This window comes from Manduca sexta, chromosome 2, assembly GCF_014839805.1.
Source record: "Manduca sexta isolate Smith_Timp_Sample1 chromosome 2, JHU_Msex_v1.0, whole genome shotgun sequence".
Lineage (NCBI taxonomy): Eukaryota > Metazoa > Arthropoda > Insecta > Lepidoptera > Sphingidae > Manduca > Manduca sexta.
This window is the reverse complement of record NC_051116.1, coordinates 1,246,294-1,268,070: the sequence shown is the minus strand read 5'-3', so window position 1 is coordinate 1,268,070 and position 21,777 is coordinate 1,246,294. Positions and strand designations below refer to the sequence as shown.

Sequence of the window (21,777 nt, the reverse complement as noted above, 5' to 3'; positions counted from 1 at the left end):
TTCTGAAACGACTTTTTATTGTATGTGCTTGTTTATTCTACATATAAATGAAAAGTTTGATAATGTTGGGAAAAGAATTTGTACGCTACAAGCATAAAGTACAATTTTGATACTGCAATAAGTTTTTTTTATACGTACATGGTAAAGTGATGATGTGATGGTGGCACCTGATGATAAGTGGAGTGGGGTTCAATCGAATGTCGACTGACGAGTGATGGTTACTACTCGGCACACGACACAATTATTCCAATTCAATGTTACTGACGAGAGACGATTACCCCTTGGCACACGACACAATTATGCCGGCCTATTGGAGTCGGATGTAAACAGGCTGATCCCGGAACGCTACACTTACGTGCACCGCTATATCGGGTTTTAATCCGGGCGGATATAAAAGATATGTTACCACAAGCAAGCGACTCAAACCATTTACAATCTTAAATATAACTTGATCTATCAGAATGTTTAATTTATCATTACGTTCAACGAAGCAAATCAAGTTGTCGCAATGACGACCTACATTGGACTCTTCACGCTTCGTTTAAAGGATACGGTCAGTATTGTGGCACGGGGGGAGCGCACACCGGAAAATTGTAACTGAAGCTATAGCTTATAATTATATTGTTAGGCAAATGGCTAGATAGAACGGATAAAATTATTGATTTGTCATATCCATGCAAATGTTAAGACATCGAAATAAAACTAGTGTTCGGATTTTATTGTTGTTTTTTATATATTCGCTTTTTTCTGACGTTTCGAGGACTTTGGAACCTAAAAGAGCGGTTGCCATCAAGACAGTGGTAACTCATTGCGAGTAGATGGACCTTCATAAGGATAAAAATGTATAATTGTAAAATGTAGGTAGATATTGTAACTTTGACTTTTCAGACGATCAACATCTCAGTCGGCACCTTGACCATGAACGCTGCAGTCTTGTAATATACGACAAAAATATTATAGATGGTTGATACGAATGGTTTGGATAAGACCATTGTTGAATATCCCACAGAAAACAGTGTGATGTGTGGTTGATATTACATAGTAAACGCTCTACCTAATTTAAATTGAAATTAAAATGTGTAAGGTGACTTTCAACCAGGTTTTACAATTTAACATTAATTAGAACACAAGTTTTTTTACTATTTGACATTTACCATCCAATGCCGTGAAGTCACTTTGTTGTCCCTGAAAAAATACATTAGAATCGACGGAATCACGTGTACAATAGAAATAATTACATTGTGATTCCTTCTATCAACAAAATTACCAGAGTTCCACGTGACGTCAACCCATACAAATTATGGATACAATTGAATAATGTAAATTAAAAGTGATTAAACGACAACGCGACGTAAAACGAGATACATTGCGTCACGGCGTGCGCTTGCGCAACTGTCGCGCGTTTCCGAGTACACAGTGCACAATGAACCGATATTTGGTGCAGTGTATTGTTAGAGTGAAGTAACTTGTCGCACAGGTTGAACAATGTTAATTGTCTTTTCAATGTTGCTACTTGGTATCGATTATGACGGAATTGTTTGTAGCGCCTCTAGTGGTGAAATATGGTACTACAGTTATACTCTCAAATCGCATATATCTTGTATACTAGTCCTTCTATTTGGATATAAAAGCTTTGTATATATCTGTCTGCATACAACAGCGTGCACTGCGCAAGCGCTTTTACGTTTCAGCGGAAACATGTTTCTTTTTACAGTTTCATCTCTGCTTCCCTTTCCACTTTAATTTAAACGCGGACTTACGTTGATATCATCACAGAAGCTCAATATATCTGACCACACTACATTCGGCCTCATAAAAATTCGCGCACGCCCAGTTTGGACGACGCCTTGGCTCGCTTCAAAATCTCACCAGGGGAGTAACGTCGCGAGGAGATTGTTAATGATGTGTTCGCATTTACGTGTCATAATGTTCGTGTAATGACGAGTATTAATAGTCCTTAATGGCGTGGGTTAATGTACAAGTAGTAATCGAATGGGTGATAATTTAGGAGTAATTTATGGTGTAAAAACGATGAGGTTACTATATTGTATAAATTAGTCGTTTGATGGTGAACCTCGCGAATGATAAACTGTAGCGACAACATCTTAACAATTGATGTAGACGTTGATGCATGAATGAATGTGTAACTTATAGATATTATTTATGTTGCAACCGAAACAATCTTTCTGACATAATGTAATGACAATATATTTGTATTATATATACTGCTATATACTGCTTACTGCTGAGCACAGGCCTCCTCTATTACTGATAGGGTTTATACTTTAGTCCGATGCGCTGGGCTAGTGCAGGCTGGCAGACTGCATATATCTTCAAAATTCTTTTTTGGAAAAATCTCACGTAATGTCTAACCCAAATACTAACAATACGTGTTAAACTATTTAATCAATTCAACTTTACCACAGTTCGAGTACTGTCAAGGTAATCTCATGGCAGCATTTCTCCCTCGGTCACAGCCGCGGGGTCACGGTACGTCGCTGCCGAACAATGGACGAAACTTTCTTCCGCGCACGCTGCGCCGGCGCACCAATGCCGATAGCATTGTCTGTACGCTGATTGTTTATATGTGTGTCAGATTTTATTGTAGCTTTTCGAGTATTAAATCTTGAAGCGTTAATAATTCAGTAAAAAATATTTGAGCCATCTCTACTAAGGGGTATGTTTGTTAGAAGCAAACGCACCGCTGAGTGGATCTGTATGAAATTTAGCAAACATCAATTTCTGGATCAACATATACTTTCTACCCCTGAAAATACTTCAATTTCGTAGTGTTGTCTTATGATTAATTAACACAATTCAAATAGTAGATTGTAGTTGTCTGTTAGTGAGCCGACGCATAAATATGGTGTTAGAAGAAACCTTGATACAAAGTGATAGGTTAGGCGCGCGGCCGGCTAGCCGGAGTGGCAGTGGTAACGGTAACCTATCTAACGGTGAACAGCGAGCGCCGGCGGATTGATTGTGACGACGGATCTACTGATTTTACGAGCGGATTGGCTTCTGCACCGGATCTGCCCGTATTGTGCTATATTCTTTGTGGATTGAGAAGGTTGTATATTGATGGTAGAAAGTGTTGAGTTCTATGAATGCAATGCCGAGCCATTCAGGGCTTTAAAATTTTGTGTTTGTTTGTGAGTAGTCCAGAGATCTACCTAGTTCGTCATCGTCATTATCAGCAACATAAAGTCCATTACTTAATATATGTACGCCTCCCCTAAAGTTTCACAGAGGGACCTGTTATATCTAACCTAAATACTTCCGTAAAAAATAAAATATTCTCTATCTTTGGACCTACTATGAGGTCTATCATCAGATAAGGTTTTCACTTGTCATATAATTTAAGTTAAAACAGTGTAGTCTATTTTAACCGTTATTCAACAAATATGGACAAGTACTTGTCCTTTATATCAAACGTTAGTGTGTTCATAAACTTGGCACAAGGTAACCAGTGTATAATCATTTTTTACAACTTGCTAACAATGTAAAAAAACAGTTAAACACTAACCACGCCATCAAACGAAGTGCGTGAAACGTGTTTAAACAAAAAATGGTGTTACCTGTTACTAAATTATAGAACTTTTTATGTTGTTAAATTTTCTTATTAGCAGTGATTAGTGGTTTAACAATTGTAGACATCTTTCTGTAGATTTTACACAGTAATCCTTAATAATCAGTTTGCAAAACGTATTTTTATTAATAATTACACAAGATTAGAGGCAAAAATATATCAAACACGTCTCGTGTACACTGTAACATCTGGCAACACCGTCGAAAAACGGCCGCTCGACGGCAAATGTAAACGTTATAAAATCCATTACCATATACGGACAGTGACCACCGTATAAGGACGGTCACCGTCCATATAAGGGTGGTCATTATGACCGTTTAACACCGACGGGCAGGTTGAACAAAGACCTTCGTGCGGCTCGCGCTGAACCTCGTCGTTTTTGGTGCAGTAATTATATGCTTTAATGATTGATTTGTACCTTTATTGACACGTGATGTATGTGCTTGTGAGTGAGGTCGTCTGTCATTTTTAGTTGTAATTGACGTTTTGACGAGTTAAAGATAGACTTTTTATTAAATATAGATGTTAGTTTTGATAAATAAATGTAAATTTCGTTAATGGTAGATAGCCTAGTACATATTTTATTCATTGATAACACTTTATTGTACAACAGAGACATAAATCATGGAATGAGAAAAGAGAAAAAATCACAACTGGCGGTCTTAATGCATAAGGCAATTTCTTACAGACAACTATGGGAGCGATATAGGAGAAAACGGAATAATATGTAATCAAATATAGATATTGTAGACGGCAAAATATTAATGTTTGACTTCGCAGATAACCAACACTTCAGTCCTCCCCGTGACCACGAATGCTGCAAAGTCTTCGAAACGGCGGGAGAACATTATAATATGCATATAAACCGCGATAAAATCCGAAAAATTACTTAATTTTGATGTCTATCATTATCGTAACATGCATAAGAAATCATTACAGTAGTCTTCGTATTTATTTTAGTTCGTTTCTATTGTAGTGCTCTTTATTTGTTATGTACAGTAAATAACGAATATTACGACATTGAAGTGACCACTTAATTTGGACGCTTTGTTGTTAAAATAGATACTTTTTTACACATGTACTTTATAGTCATAACTGAGGCATCGTTTTATCCATTATCCAATGTATACTCAACACTAAGAATAATAAAACTGGCGCACCCTATTGTCAACTTAAGACGCCATTGCCCACAACCAAGCAAACATGAATTCAAACATTTCGCCATACGATAGAACTGGTCGCGTACCCAGCCGCCAGCCGCACCCACGGCTCGTCCGTGGTAATGCCATTACGCGATCGTGGGCGGTTACAGCCTACATTATGGGCAAAGTCCGTGGTCAAGTAAATGTGCAAAAGTTCGAGTGTAATCTCAAGTAGACGTATATGTATTGAACTATTTTGGGTGGAATCTCAAGTCATTTAATTTATTGTATTATTCAATAAATCATGCTGTTATTCAATAGCTTGTTTTAGCTGAGTCGGCGCTGTTAAATAAGCAAAACTCAACCATCAATAGTCGATACATATTGTGACTTAAAATATTTGATGAGCTGATGTTAATATGGGTTTTCTTGCCCGCACATTCACCACTACAACTCCTGTAGAGGATCAGCAGTGCCACGCATTTTATGACACCGAGTGGTGAAGCACCGAGTCTCAGGGAACATTATTTTTTTTATCCCGCAACGAAATTAATCAAATAGAAAGATAGATATAGGGATTAATATGGATGGTAGGTCACTCACGTCTCAGGATGGCGAGCGCAGTGGAATACCAAACAATACTTTGTACTTCAAGGTTGGATGGTGTTTCTACTGTTTATGGGCGGTTATATCGTTTACCATCAGACGAACGGCAAGCTCGTCTCGTCATTCAAAGCAATAAAAAAATAGCGACTATTTTAAGATGGTGGCCTTAATTTGCCAGCCTCTCAACTGATACCGCACTTGAGAGCTAAACTAAGTTGCATTAACACGGCCCTAAGACACCTAAATATTTAAAACCACAGTCATTGCCCATGACTTAAGCTTTAATCAGACAAACCTTTACAATGCGCCGTGGCGTCAAAACAATTTTCTCCACCTATTCACACGTCTTCGATGATGTAAGGGTCAGCGCGCATGTTACGAAATCTTGTTCCGCCGTTAGGCACCGCGCAGACGTGTCTATGTAATGTTTTCTGTGTTACGCAACGTAATGACGGACGTGGTAATTAAATTTATTACGTGGGACTTGAGTGTCGGATTTTTGATTTATTGTAATTGTTGGTGATTGGTTTGTGGAATAGTGGTTAATATTTTGAACGCGGTTTCGTCTGCGTAAATGTTTTTAGGGTGTAAATGAACCACTGTATTTTTTTTTCAATTAAAAATATTAGTTCATAATTTGATTTATTTGAGTGAAAATCTTCTGAAATTATCTGAATAATAATTAACTCACTTTGTTAAAAGCTTTACAAAATATAAATTTGAAGTTATTCTATTATAATTGCTGGTAACAAATACTATTCACGTTGTAATTCTATTAGACATAGCAACTGCATATTACGGTCGCTTGTTCTCAACACCATATGTAACGCATATGTGATCATATAATGTATGGCCATTATTTATTTTTTAATCTTTATTCACACCAATATGTGAAGATCAGTTATAGAGAAGAGTTTGTATATTTCCATAAAATTTAATTTCATATACAGAACATAGCGAAAGAAAACATACAGTCAAAAGACAATTTAAAATCATTCTCTTATTGCATTCGATTCGATTTTTAAAAACACCGACGATTCTAATTTCGAACGACACCCGCATTTCCTTTATACTATAAATGTTTCATACGTCGGAAGTTTTGTCTTGGCAAATGTCAAAATAACGAGTTTTGACATTCGCCCAATTGTAAGTTTCTTTTCTAAGGCCTCCGACCATGAGAACTTTGAAAGCGTACGCGTTGACCAAGTAGCTTTCTGTGAAACTACAGTGTTATTTTGTGTAAAAATTCTCACACAATTTTTAGTGAAACTCTCGGCGCGACGATAACGACGTGAAAAACTCGCAAGTTAAAAAGTAAACGTTAAAGGCTAGATTGAAAATAGTTTTAATAGTGTTCCATTTTAGATGTATTTATTTTTTATTTATTGATCGAAAGACTGGCGAGTGTTAGGGATTCTTCGAAAAATTTAAAATATTTTTTATTGGTATTCCATATTCGAATTTACTTTTTCTGTGTGCTGTTACGAATTAGCGAAACTTAAACGTTTATTTCATTACTGTTGCTATTAAATTAATAATTTTAACGTTACAGGAAACTATAAATTTCGAACGTAACTTGTTTCTATTGAATCGGAAGTTTCTATTAATCGAATGGTACGAATTCGTAATGACGTCTTGTAAATTAATTTGTCTGCTTTCTAATTTTAATTTGTTATCGTAATCATGTTTTGCGGTACATTCGTTTTGTCTCATCGTTGGTTATTAAATCTTAATCTCAGAAAAGTTTTGGTTGGTTTGAAAATAGATTCAGATATATGTTTTATAATATTAAGCAACGATTTTTTTTTTATTTGTTTTAAAGTAACAAATACTATGTGATATACTAAGCTTCTAATATTGTAATTTACGATTGTACGAACATGCATTCCGTTACTATATACCGCCATTTAAAAAAAAAAACATCTGACATTAGCTGTCAAAATGGCAATCGTACACAGATAAACACGCGTTAACCAGATTATAAACAACCGGTCCGGAGCGAGATCTGTCCAGCTGCTTTCTAATGCCTAGACGGAACGCGCTGGACAGACATCTCGCCGTTTCTGATCGCCTGGTACTTTGCGTTTGGTGTATGCAGATTAGATGAAGTTTTAGGCTAATTAATGCTTAGTGTTGTGGTGTTGAAGTTCAAACTATTCTAATTGAGGTTGGAAATGCATTTTAGAGTGTATTTCAAATGGAATTGAATTTAATGGTGTTATTTTTAAAGTCGCTATTAGTAAAATATTGATTAGTCAGGAAATGTGTTAACAAATTATTCATAAAAATCCAAAAATTGTTGGCTATAAAATTGTAATAATTAAGATATTTCATATAACGGCTATTACAGGCATTATATAATTAAAATAACTTAGGTTTTCCCATAAATATGCTCAAATATTTGTCCCATAAATTTTTTATCGCCTCGTTAAAAACTCCAAAGGCGTGGATTAGCATTACGAGATGAAATGGTACGTAATAAAAGATTATCTTTTGTATCGAAATGCGATCGTATAAATGTCAAATGTGGCGCGGTTGGTAGTCGTTATAAATTATCCCTACATAGTATAAAACAAAGTAGCTTTCACTGTCCCTATCTATGTATGCTTAAATCTTTAAAACTACGCAACCGATTTTGATGCGTTTTTTTTAATAGATAGAGTGATTCAAGAGGAAGGTTTATATGTATAATAACATCCATTAAATAGTGGAGAAATATTGCACCCGTGCGAAGTCGGGGCGGGTCGCTAGTAAATAATAATACGATTGATCTTTGTGTCCCTATGGTGGTCACAGTTCTTTCTCAACATCGGGTCGTGAGGCACGGTGAGTCCAACATAACTGTTCAGTCACCCTCCATGGAGGCCGGACGGTAGTCACTAGGCATTTTCTCCGTGAACAAAAAAAATTGGTGGTCATAATACTCGAGAAACAGGTCGGATTTTTTTTTTGGGTCGATTCATTAAATGACTTCGTTCCTTATTTACTTTGGATTAAGGGTATTTCTTACTCTCCAGGTGGTTCTATGAGGTAAATAAATCACAAAGTTTTTGCATTGATTGTCTTGTAAATAGTAAGTCAAAATTACAAAGGTGGTTAATATTATAATTAAGTTACATGATAAAAAATAGCGTTTAATTGTGTAAGTTAATTAAGAATCATTATTTTTTATAATTTCTTTCCTGAATAATTTTGTCAGTAACTTATTTTCCCTAAAGATTAATTTGTAATTAATGACAAATTACGAAATGGCCGGAAACAAGCACAATAGCCTCTGATGTTGCGCGCAAAGTACTCTCGACGGTCATTTGTGATAATTTCCATTTACCAAGAGTCGACCGGCCATTAAATTAATTGTGAACGATTAAAACTGAAAGTCGAAGGTTTTCCTCTAATATTGTTGGGCAAAGGCGGTGAATACATTCAGCCTTGGTACTGTTGCATTATTGATTGGATGTTACACCAGGGTTTAAGATATGTAATATTTTAAGTTAGTATAATAGTGACGTTAAACTTAAAATATATTGTAAATGTTATGTCAGAATCCACTTTAGTAAGTGTGATAATCATCTCTACAAACATAGAAATACTGTTTATTAAGAAAGTCCACTTCCTAAACGCGTAGGTTTCCATGCGTCCATTCGATTATAGTTCTTATCACTATCGCATTTAAGTAAACAATCGTCTAAATTCCTAATTCGTGATATTTCCCACAATACAGTCACACCTTATGAGTGTACTATTTTCTTGGAAACTACTCATTCATATTTATAAACTACACGAGATATAACATTTGCCATGGCCATATTTGGTCACGTAAGGTGTTTTCGCGTAGCCTGCTTGACGGTTGGAACGTTTTTTCGTTCTAAAATGTCCATGACTGGTTCAGGTGCCTAGTTATGGACAATAATTTTCTTTTTATCAAACGAAGGAGGATGACTTAACCTTTTTATTTCCTTGCCATGTTGTATACATAAATTATATTAGGATAATTGTATAGAACACAGCTTTCTAAGCGTAAACATCCCGTTTGTATAGTGTTACTGTCTTAAGAAACTTTCACTTTGTTAATGGACGCTTGAGTATTTATCAATCTGTAAATCAACACCAGGGGGGAATGGTGATGCGGGGGAGGGGTGGTGTCGTCAATTAATTCAATTATTTTCTCTGAATTTGATATGACGAGGGTATGAGAGGTTGTGATGGTCGTTTAGAGTTTAACAAGGGCCATAGTAGATGAAACTCAGTTTTGCTCTTAAGTGCAATGTCAGTTGAGACGCTCTCAAGTTATGGTTAGCATCTCAAGATTTTCGCTATAAAACACAGATATCAACATCTCAATTGAGACTTTAAATCACAGTATATGATGGATATTAACGGCTGAGTTTTGTTTTTAAAACAGCGCCGATTCAGCTGACATTAGGCGCTTAAGTGACGGCATAAGATGTGATGAAATGTGCTAACTCTCAGTGCCAAGTAAGTTACATCATCCCGAGTTGTATTTTATTTGGAACGCGTTCCCGAGTCACGTGCAGTGCCGGATTTATATTTTTTATGAGTGTAGGCCACCTTAAATCCGCCGCTCCATGTAGGTAGGTTTATGTATGTATGTAGATTTCTGAAATACTTAATAATTTTCCATTTGTTTGTATTATAGAAGGCCCTAAAGTGAAATAAATGAATGGTTAATTAAATCGAGTGAGCGATCTCTGAAACCTGCCGGCTCTAAGAGGCTGCCGCCCGTAGTCCGTGGCCTATACAAATCCCGAAACATCGGTCGGTTGTAACTTTACGTTTTCAGTACGCGCGGGCGTGTCATCGTCAGTGATTTATTCGCGTATTGAACACGTGGCGAACATGTTTACTAACAATGCGCGTGTGAAAACAAACTCGGATCGGTTGCGTGGCGTTTGGGGAGTTTTTATTTAGTGTCTGTTCGGAACGGGGTTGGAGGTCAAAGTCATTGGACGATTTTTTTAAAGAACTCAGCGGAGTGTTCTAGTTTGTAGTGTATGTGGATGTGTATGGTAGATTTTTTTTTTGTATTGAGTTTATAATATATATTATTTGTGAATTTATCGTTCACTTTAACGGTGAAGGAAAACATCGTGAGGAAACCTGCACATCTAAGAAGTTCTCTATAGGAATTTCGAAGGTGTATGAAGTCTACCAATCCGCACTAGGCCAGCGTGGTGGACTAAGGCCTAATCCCTCTCAGTAGTAGAGGAGGCCCGTGCTCAGCAGTGGGCAAGTATATAATACAGGGCTGATATTATTATTATTATATTGAGTTTATAATGATTTTTTACTATTATGCCGTGTCTGCTCTTTGCATTGTCATATTTCAACAAAATCTTATAATACAAAAACAAAAAACACACATCACGCATTTATCCCCAAAGGTGTATACAGAGGCGCAACCAGGGCATCCACTTTTCGTCAAGTGATCTGATAATACTAACTTCGTAAATAATTAACTATTCGGCAATTTAGTTACCGTATTTTAAAGGAAAATACTACTTAAAATGACGTGAAAATGTCTCAGAGACATTCTCATAAACAATCAGCATCGAGTGCACAATGTACATTAAGTTAATGACTCGTCCACTTAGTAACAGCGGCCGTCCATCGGTCACATTCGTAACGACTTCTCGCATGACTACCGGCTTCCATTATCAAACGATGATGATGGAGATAACGTTTGAAATAAGTAACAAAGGTGTATTAATATATGACAAAATAATCATTTGTTTACGTCAGAAATATATGGCCTTACACTGGATGATGGAAAATCATTTTAGATTAGGGTGACGGCTTACGAGGTGTTACTATATTATACAAAATACTTCTATTCCAATGTATAAAGCTGAAGAGTTTGTACGTGTTATTTGAACGTGCTATAAATCTCAGGAAATACTACATCTATTTTGATTTTATTTTCACTAATAAGAAGCTACATTACTCCTGAGTGCTATAGGCTAGGCTACTTTTTATCCCAGGAAAATATAAATCACAAAAAACCTGTATTTAATATGTGTATTTAATCAGTAGGACGCACGAGTCTACCTTATGCCAAATAATATTGAATGCCGTTGGAGTACTGTTATGCCTCATATACACTATTAGCAAATAACATGGCGATTAAATATGACTATCAAATACACCCGAATATAGTATGTTTGCATACTTGTGTCCGCGACAATTAGCTTGCACTTGGCAAGTATCTAAATCGGAGATCACTGTTTTGTTTTTACGTGAAAAATGCAATTATCTGCCATCCATCCAATATACAGCTTTAAAGGCAATTAAGCACTGGTGAAGGGTCCATATAATTCGATTCCTATCGGCTTCCCTTCATGTAGAATCTTATTATCATTAGATTGATTTGCAGACCGCATTATTGCATATTAGTACCTATATGCTTTGTCGGGAAAAAATTACATTTCGCCACTGCTAAGCAACCACCCAAAAAATAAAAGTGTCTGGTTTACTAACAATATTTTCCTAATACAAGAATCGATCCCGCTACTTAGCTTCAAAGCTCATTACCAGCCACGTCGAATTTAAACAAGTTAAACATGTCGGCACGATTAAATTTGTCCGCGATGTACAATTTCATTGTGCCGATGTGACCATCGGTTGCGGTCAAATGTATTGTGATGCACCGGTGTTAATTAGGGAATTAATGCTTTATTGTCACATCCTGTTATTACATGGAACGTGTAGCAAAATGTACAGGATTGTAGTGTTTGTAAAGTTTTTGATGATTTTCTATACATGTAAAATGTAGATAGATATTTTATTGATAATTTTTTGGACGAGCAACACCGTGACTATGAATGTTGCTAAATTTTCGAAACCTGAAGAGAAAATTATATAAAAAACCGCGATCAAAATCAAATATTTGTTTTATTTCGTTTTTATTTTCTGCATTGTATTCAGGTTGCGTGATAGTTTCGCTAAAACACAAGCTACGTTGTACACTTTCTTATAAAGTAGCTTAAATTGATATGGTATACTAATATACTGCATTTCCTCCAAATGTGTTCAATGATTTCTGTTTATATTTGTAACAAATTGACATTTAAACATCTACAAATAAGTTGACTCTGCCGTGATTCGGTAAATTGTGTAAAAAAATATGAAAAAACTAAAAGAAAGTACAGAGTTTCGATTACAATGAATCACTAACGATAGTCTGAAATGTTTTTTTTTACTAAATCTGTACTTTGTTTTCTAGGTTAGTGATACAATTTATCGAACTCTCGAATTGAAATGTTTGATTTTATCGAAAATTTCATTCCAACTTGTCGAAAAGAAAAAAAAGCAATACAACGAGTATTTTTTTTTATCTAATCGACCGAAATTCGCGGATATCAGTCGTTAGTAGATTGTCGGTGAGCGCGAACGGGATGGGTAGACAAAATACAGGTTTTAGAAAGGGACAGAAGATGGCTCTCGGTTCGATGCTTGTGAGTCACGGATCGGCGCTTGCGCAGGGAGCCGTCGTGCGCAAGCCACGAGCGATTTGCGTACAGGTAGATTTCAAAGTCGTGCGATAGTCAAAGGCGTATCTAGTAAATGATTAATTAAATTGAGTTAAATTCTTACGATAAACGACTACACTAAGGAAACCATCTAACATACAAAGTACCATCGTTTATATTTTCCATTCGGTAATTAATATTAATAATTAATACAGTTCTCTTCCTAAATAGATTGTGGAATAGATTTTAGTTTATTTAAACATCCTATCTTTTACCTGTCTCACTATCGTAGTTGAAAATCTGTTATCATTTCGAGCTATTCGAACATGAGAGCGATAAACAACAAAAATAAAATAACTGGTAAATAATAATATGCAGTTATTTTGGCGAATGCGATAGTTATCAATGTTCATACGTGAAAAAATGAAATGTTGTCAATTGAAGGATATACAACGGATATTAACATACTTTTATGTAAATTATATTATGTTAACTTTGTATTTTAATTCATTAGTTTCATTTTATACGGCAAGACGACACGACTAGCAGTTTGCTTTACAATCAAAACAGTATTAACACCATTCAGAACTTTAATCAATAAGGTATCCATTACTATACTAATGTGATCCATCGGAAGATCTATTACTATAGATTATTGCTGGACATTTCACAGTTTTAACTTCAAGTATAGTGAATAAATCGTAGAAATAGTTAATTCAATCAGCCTGTTGCCGTCTACAATTAAACGTAGTCCTTCTGAAGTGAGCGCAAACAAGATCTTGAGGAATACGCATCCATCAGCTAACCGCCGCCTTTTTCATGCCTTCAGTACATAAGATTTCCTTATTTCATGTATACAAACTGACATGTTAACAAAACCATTAACTCGGGTCTACTTGAACTTGAACTTTTCGGCACACGTGACGCCGCGTTTAATGACTTGCGCCCTCGCCGCGCGACGAAAGCCGCGACCGCGGTGACGGGGTCGGCTTGCGATCTTGATGTATTGTTGCGTGCGGCCAATGTTTGAACAAAAGCTTGGACGACTACAGTGTTAATTTGGCACCTCTGAATATACATATAAGTGAAGCTAACGCACGTTAAAAACAAAAGAGGCATTATACGAAATTTGACGGTATTGAGTTAGCGACATTTGAAATCGCAATAGGTCACTTAGGGTATCACTAGATGTCACAAGTGTCTCTTCATACTTTTAAGTTTTGTGTTTGTTCGTTAAACATAAACTGACACTAATCCAGTTCGTGTCCAGTCCTCAACGACAATTAATGTCGCTCTAACTCAATACCGTCAAATTTCGTATAATGCCACTTTTGTTTTCAACGTGCGAAATGATATTTGCTTAAATATTTCGAGAAAAAGCTGCTTGCATTTGATTTGTGGTACAAGTTATAGATTTTGGTGATGTAAATTCGCCCATACCTTTCAGCTGACAGAATCCACAGAAATGACAAAACCAATATTATTCTGAGTCCGTCGAATGACCAAGCAGTTAGGCTCTTACTTAACGGTATCTGGTTCTGCTTATGACATGAATAACCAATTAGTGTATCGTTGAACAATAATTGCGTTAAAGATTTTCAAGAAAGATAAATCGTTTTGATAATTTTTGCGTTGCTATTTCACCACTGCAATTGCAATATTTCCTTTTATGACTAACAATGTTGGCTCTACGTCCTTGCAATGTGAAGCGAATTCAATTTGTGCAAACAATTTGAATACAAAGTATTTCGTATGTGTGCACGCTTGAATTTTCTGTTCAATTGTTGTTTGAGATGTGTTTTTTTCTTTCATTGAATGGAAAACGTTTAGCAAGAATTTATGCGATTTGTTTTCTATCGGATTATAATAGAAATTGCTCTTTAAATCAAAATAGATTCTATGATTTATTTTAAAGATTATTGAAGTTATCATGAATTTTTCAAACTAAAAAAGACCACATTCAATATTTATAAAAATCTATCAAACCTTAGATCCAATGTTTGCACCACCATACGCCAACATTGGCCCAACGACGATGTGAAATTGAGTTTGCGATGAGTCACGGCGGAGCGGCCGGCGGTGAGGAGCGGTGCGGTGCGGGGGGAGAGGGGGGAGACATCATTCGTTTAGTAAGATACCGCCAACCCAACCGGTTTGGTTCACTCGCTACGAACGTTTTTTTTGTTCCGCACGCTGTTGGTAAAAATATACGTTTGTATTATGTTTCATGATCCGTAATATGCGGTATAATATTTAATATTGATTAATATATCGACGGTTGGAAGGCTTATTGACTTAAGAGATTTTTTTTTTGCGACACTTTTCATACATATATACATACTTGCGAATAGTTTCAGATATTTTTAAAATCAGCACTTTTTTTCTATGTTTTTTTAACCTGATTAACATTTTATTTTGGCTAATTGATTTGAACGGCAGCTTTGGACGCTATTTGGGGACTTTGTTTTTTATCATTTTAATGTTAATTTTTCATGCCGTACAATTTATAAAAATCATCATTTGACGTGAGTTTTTGGCCTCTTATGTACAATAAGTATTGTGGAAAAAAGAAAGGAAGGGGGCAGTGGCGAATTAGGATCGCAATATTTACCTACCGTACATAAAAACTTCTACAGATAAAACCTTCAGTATTAAAGTACCCACCGTTACTCGAACCATCTTAATGTCATAACATCAAGGTGACAGCAATTGCCTTTTTCGACTCAGAGGATATTATTATTGTAAACATAAAAACTGTCAGTGATATGTTTCGTTCTATCGTGTTTGCGAAATCTCGTTTCGAGGTTGCCGGTTTCTTCTCAGGGTTAGGAGCCGTGATGGTGTGGAGTATGCCTTGGTCATAAATGATATTATGACTTCGCTGAAATCTGAGTTAAAAACACGTATTTTTTTTTATTATACTTATGAATACAAACATAAAAGATCATTTAGAACACAACACATCCTTTCAATTTATCAGCGTTTAAGTCTAATTTACCTGTATCCGCTTAAGTATTTAGGGTAATTTTGACACCATATATTCGTCTTTACCTCTGCTAATATTGTGCCAAAATTTGTTCACGAATAACAAATATTCTCGCCAAATGTCGGGCGGTTCTAGTTGTCTGCTTTTTTATATTTTTAAACATAATGTCAAAATGAACCTGTATATTGCAAATATATCCTACAAATTAAGTTATTTTATACTTCTAAGAATAAATGTTTTAATAAAGTATTGCATAGAACGTGTAATACAAAAATAAAATACGAATTAGTCGTAATGAATAGTATTTTATAGAGATATTATCACTTCTAAATTCATTCGTTCGGAAACAACGCTCGCCATTAAGGGGGAAATAAAAAAACCTGTTCGGTTCGAAGGTCTTGCAACGAAAAAAAGTCGCAATCGATTTGAAACTAAAAACTAATGGACACGTATTTGTAGGAATAAGTCGTTATATGTTATATATATGTAACCTTACCTTATTAAGTAAATGATGCTTTATGGAGGCTAAATATAGAATACGTTTTTAATTGTGCTCAAAAATAGACGGTAGATTAATGAGCCATTTTATTTGTCCGTTAGTTACTTGGATTAAATACATGTCATCTATCATTGGTGCTGTGGGTTAATTGGGTTTATTTATTCTTAAAATCAAACGTCTAAACTAGTGTAGTGTACAATGATTTTTTATGTTTACGCGAATGTTAGACATTGAAATTAAACTACTTTTCGGATTCTATCGCGGTTTTTTATATTTTAGTTTTCTCCCGACGTTTCGAAGAATTTGCAGCGTTCATGATCACGAGGGGTAGTAGCTGTTTGAATTTGTTGAAGTTTTTGGCCTCTTATGTACAATAGCACTATGGAACAGGAAGGGAGGGGCGGCAGTAAATGGTCCATATTACGCGACTCCTGCTGGCCTCCCTTTCATGATTTATGTAAAATCGAATCATCATTAACACGATTTGCAGACCCTATTTATGCACATTATTAGCACCTATAAGTCATGTGTCCCTTTCGGAAAATCATCCCTCGCCATTGGAGGGGGGTGAGGATAAGAAGCTCTGAGCGCTAACCTATCCAGGCAACCCTTTGAATAAATAATAGGACCCTTTGAACTAAGCGTTAAGTGTTACTCAGACGAGGCTAATGAGAGCCTTTTGAGACGCTCTCAGCTATGTTGAGTTGGAGTTTTTGCTCACTCGAAAAAAAAAACGTTTTTTTTTTATCTAACAGTTAGGTCAGCAATTAGTATTATGGTTTAGGCGTCGTGTAACTAACAAAAAAGATAAATAACATTTGTAGGTATTCAAATATTTCAGTTTCCTTAAATCATAAGTGGGCCTTATTATAAACAATGTCAGATTGTCACTTGTTGTGTAACTATCATTTTTGGAATAAATTAGCTTGCGCCCTTGAAAGTATCGGCAAAAAAAAACAAGGTCAGGGACCTTATTCAGTCTACGGGGTCAAATTGAAAGACAGCTTTGATAGCGATTTAGATAAAAGCACCGAAAATCCCCTATTTACCTAAACCACGTATAAAAGCTGACCTTCTATTAGAGCACCCGTAATTACAAAAAAACTGATTTGCTCCCGTAAACGGAATAGGGCCTACTGACATATTAAAATGGATTCAGTATTGACTTGTTATAACAAACTTGCAAAGCCACTTTAACTATAGTACGGATAAAAAGAATATCCGTCAGCTAACAAAACTTCTACCCCGATAAATCATAACACTCGATAAAACATAAAACATAACTGCGCACGGCACAGGCAGAGAGCTAAAATACATATATAATAACGTTCGCAAACTTTTATATGGGATAAGTTTGTTAGCGGCTCTCGTACGGCGATGGGCAACATAGCCATAGATGGTTAGGACGTGGTCATATTGGCCCGTAGAGTGTTGCGTTTATTGGAAAAGTTGTGTAACACCCGAAAAATTCTATACACTGTATTCTAGCGAATATTGGCTACTAGCGTGTTCGTTTGGCCTTTTTCGCCCGTTGTAAAGATATTTTATAGGCCTTATTACCCGCTGAAATTCATTGTTTTTAAAGAGGCTTTTTGTGTTTAATCAACCACTTTTAGAATGTACTCTGGATTTCAGCACTTATAATTAAACGGGCAGAAGTCAGAAACGTCAATATTATATGATGAAATTAAATTATTTCCTTTTAAGTTCACTTAAATTAACATTAGAATGGATATTGATTACTTTCAATAATGAGATAGTGTTTTCTGGTGTTTTCAATCGCATAAATATTTTGTTTTTAATCTAAACTAACCCTTACAATGACAACCGACCGCCCTACATACGGCAAAAATAGATTTCTACGGCCGCGCAGTAACCAATACAATGACGGAAGTTTGCGGTCGAACGGTGACAACCGACGCAGTTGGTGTACACGCTGAAATACATTCTAATATTAAAGCAATAGATGTCAAGTTGACGGTAAAACGTACCATTGTCCAAGTACAAAAGAGAGTCGAATTACAACTACGCTTGTGTTGGACTAAGCGAACGTGAGACTGTTTTAGTAAAACTCGGTCGCAAGATTATTGATTGGTAATTGTTTTTATGTGAATATTATTGTGATGGATTTTGGAAGGTACTTTTGATAATTTGAATCGAGTGGATCGCAATTTGGCTATAGATTATCGAAGTAGTTATGGAAATAGCGTATCGTAAAATTATTAAATGTTTTTAGTTTAACTAAAACTTGCCAGTGTAATAGAGTACTCTAGAAACGTCAATTAATATCACAAATTTATGCTACACTACGTTATTCTAATTCAAGGGTTAACAACACCAAACCCTCTTAAATTCACGACGATAAATTGAACGCGATTTAAATCGGTTTCGCGCTCTTATCGCGTCCGTTTTACGCGCCAAAATCGTCTAGTCTCAAAATAGACTCAAATTAATCGTAAGGCGACTATTTATAGCCGTGTTTGGGCTATTTCTGTACGTGTCGGTATATTTAACGCTCGCCAACTGACTCAGCGGGACACTCTGAGTTTACGTTTTGGCACTTGAAACAGACATAAGTCAGCGCTCATCATTATAGCTTTATTACTAAATAATATTATCTAACGATAGCGCACTCTTAATAATGACCTTTTCCATAAGTGTGAATTTGTGGGATTATAATTTAATTTCTAATTGCGATCTTTTTTCCTTTTTTTTCATGCTATAGGTTTCATTTTTGACCTATCTTTAATGAGTTCAATTTTAAAGCAACATAAAAAAAAGGTCGCAATCAGTAATTAGTTTTTTGAAGATTGCCACAAAGTAACTATTTTGGAATAGGGCATTATTTAAGAGTGCGATAGATAAGCCTAAAAACAGCTGTTATTTTTCAAAATTTCGCTTTACATAAACGCGCTCACATCGAAATGTGTCCAGCAATTCACGTTACGTGTAATAAAAATAAGACTGCTATATTTTATTGAGGTATGCTACGATATAACAAGAACAATGTTGGTTAAGTGTTATAATTTACAGCTTATTCGTCAGATAACGTATATAAATACGCATAAACGAAATCTCGATTAACAAACCTTAAGCAAATGGCATTAAGGTTAGAAATAAGTTGTCACTTTCGGCATTAACCGCACACCGGCCACCGTGTGAATGTTCGTTTCGCAAAATTATTTGAAACATTAAACAACGATCAAGAACGCATATGAATACGATTTTCTTACGTTTTCCAGTTAGGTTTAACCATGCACGCGGTGTAACGTTGCGCTTTGGGAACAAGTTGTGCGGAATCGTGTTTAGGCACGGTTTGTACGTGTTCAGGGTTGTTCAAAAACACGTAACAATAATCACGTTTGTTATACGGTTATGCTAACTAACACTTGAAATATAAATAAAAATAAAAAATGCATAATAAACTTGAGATTGGAAATGACAATTTCTTATTGCGACAAATGTAATGCAATGAACTACTCCGTAACTTTTTTACACCAACTGAGTTTTGTAATACTTGTCTGTTTTTAATACAAATAAATAGAAGTCGTTAAATTATTGAAGTTTCTATTGTACTAATAACGTGAGAATTTTTCTTCATTCGACATCATATTAATATTTAAAGTCTTTCAGTTTTGATTCACTGGGATATTAAAAGTTTTATTGAACATTTCATAAGTTAAAACGGTAAAATTAAAAATGTTACTGGACTGCCTCGGTGGCGTAGTTGTATTGCACGTCCGGTACAATAGCGCTCTGAGGTCCTGGGTTCAAATCCCGGGTCGGGCAAAGTGATATTTGGGTTTTTCTGCTCAGTATCAGCCCGGAGTCTGGAATTTGTGCCCGATATGGCGATAGGCTCGCCCCCTATCACATCATGGGACGGAACATACTTGGCGAAAAGTGGGTGCCCTAGTTGCGCCTCTGCATACCCCTTCGGGGATAAAATGCGTGATGTTATGTTAAGTAAAAATGTTACTCGCAAGTGACAACCCTGCACATGTTTGAGAGTTGTTTTACCTCAACGGTGAGTCACCCACGTTTCGTTCGCCATCTGTTGCGTAGTCGTGACTAGAGATCAAGGATTTTTACTTATTTCATATAATCTCTCGTGTTTACTGTCGATATGTTTTCCAACTATGTGTGTGTTTGTGTCGTCCAGCTTTTATATCTGTTTGCAGTGTCGAATGTTCGACACGGTGTCAGGCACGCAGCTTCGCGTAAGGGAAACGGTGAACGGTGGAGGCGCATCGGCTCTCTGATTAACAATGTTGTTTTGTCTCTTTCTTTTGCAGATGAGAGATGACGACGTCTCGCTCGCACGCCCTCGAGACTACGAAAAATTATAGAAATCGCCTTTGTTTCGATCGTTTAAAGTCTCATATGGATTAAGATTTTCGATAGTTTAGCTCTGTTGATTTCGAAACAGCAATTTGTTTGGGTCAATTATTTGAACTAAAAGTTATCTGGGTGGGTTCGGAGCAGGTTTCCGAGGTGGTTTCGGTAAAAGGGACACGATGTGGCCTTGTTATGATCATGTTTATTCGCGAAAGTCTAGTCAAATCGCACGATATAACTAATGGTAGGGACGGTATATGTTGTTGTCTAGTTTAGTTGCAATGTTTGGTTAATATCGAATGCATTATGATTATTGTTGATGAATTTTAGATATTTTTTGACTGATTAACAGCCGTTTTCAATAATCGATCCCAATCTAAATCTTCAATTCGATTCCGAGATTGAACCAATCGAAATAATTCATCTGTAAGTATGTCACAGAATACTATGTTTTGACTATTCCATTTTTAAGATAGATCGAAAAAAGACATTAGGATCATTTATTGTAAATGACGATTAATCGCTATTTTGTGTCAAATATCAAATAACTTCAAGGGTAGGTATAAAATTTATTTTGTTAAAATGTTTTGCAATACTCTTAGTTAATTAGTCCCATAGCTCAGAAAACGGTGACAAAGTGAAATATCACAAAATATGTATTGTACTAATGACATAAGGTCAAAGGGTCTTATTCCGTCTACAAGAGAAAATCCGTCTTTTTGCAATTACAGGCGTTCTACTCGAAGGACAGCTTTGATTGCCGTATAGATAAGATCGTCCAAAAACCCCCTATTTACCTAAACCACCTATGAAAGCTGTACTTCGATTAGAACGCCAGTAATTGCAAAAAGACGGGTTTGCCCTCGTAGACGGAATAGGGCCCTTTTACCTTAATATATTGTCACAAAATTTTGATTGCATGCTATTATTCTTCCATAGATAAATAAATGTCTGAAATTCATCAATCAATATATCAAAGGGTGTACATATCAAATGACATAATAATGGACTCTATAAATATCTGTATGACTTTGGTAATTTTTGAATAGATAATGCACTTCGAATGTAACGGGTCACGAGACATCAATCGGTTCGAATTAATCGAATACAATCGATATGTAGTAGATAAT

General features: G+C 35.8%; 1 protein-coding gene across 31 annotated transcripts in view; it reads left to right on the top strand.

Moving 5' to 3' along the window:
- Positions 1-21,777, top strand: part of LOC115450511 (MAP/microtubule affinity-regulating kinase 3) — a 246,736-nt gene that overhangs the window by 141,002 nt on the left and 83,957 nt on the right. The window lies entirely within an intron of this gene.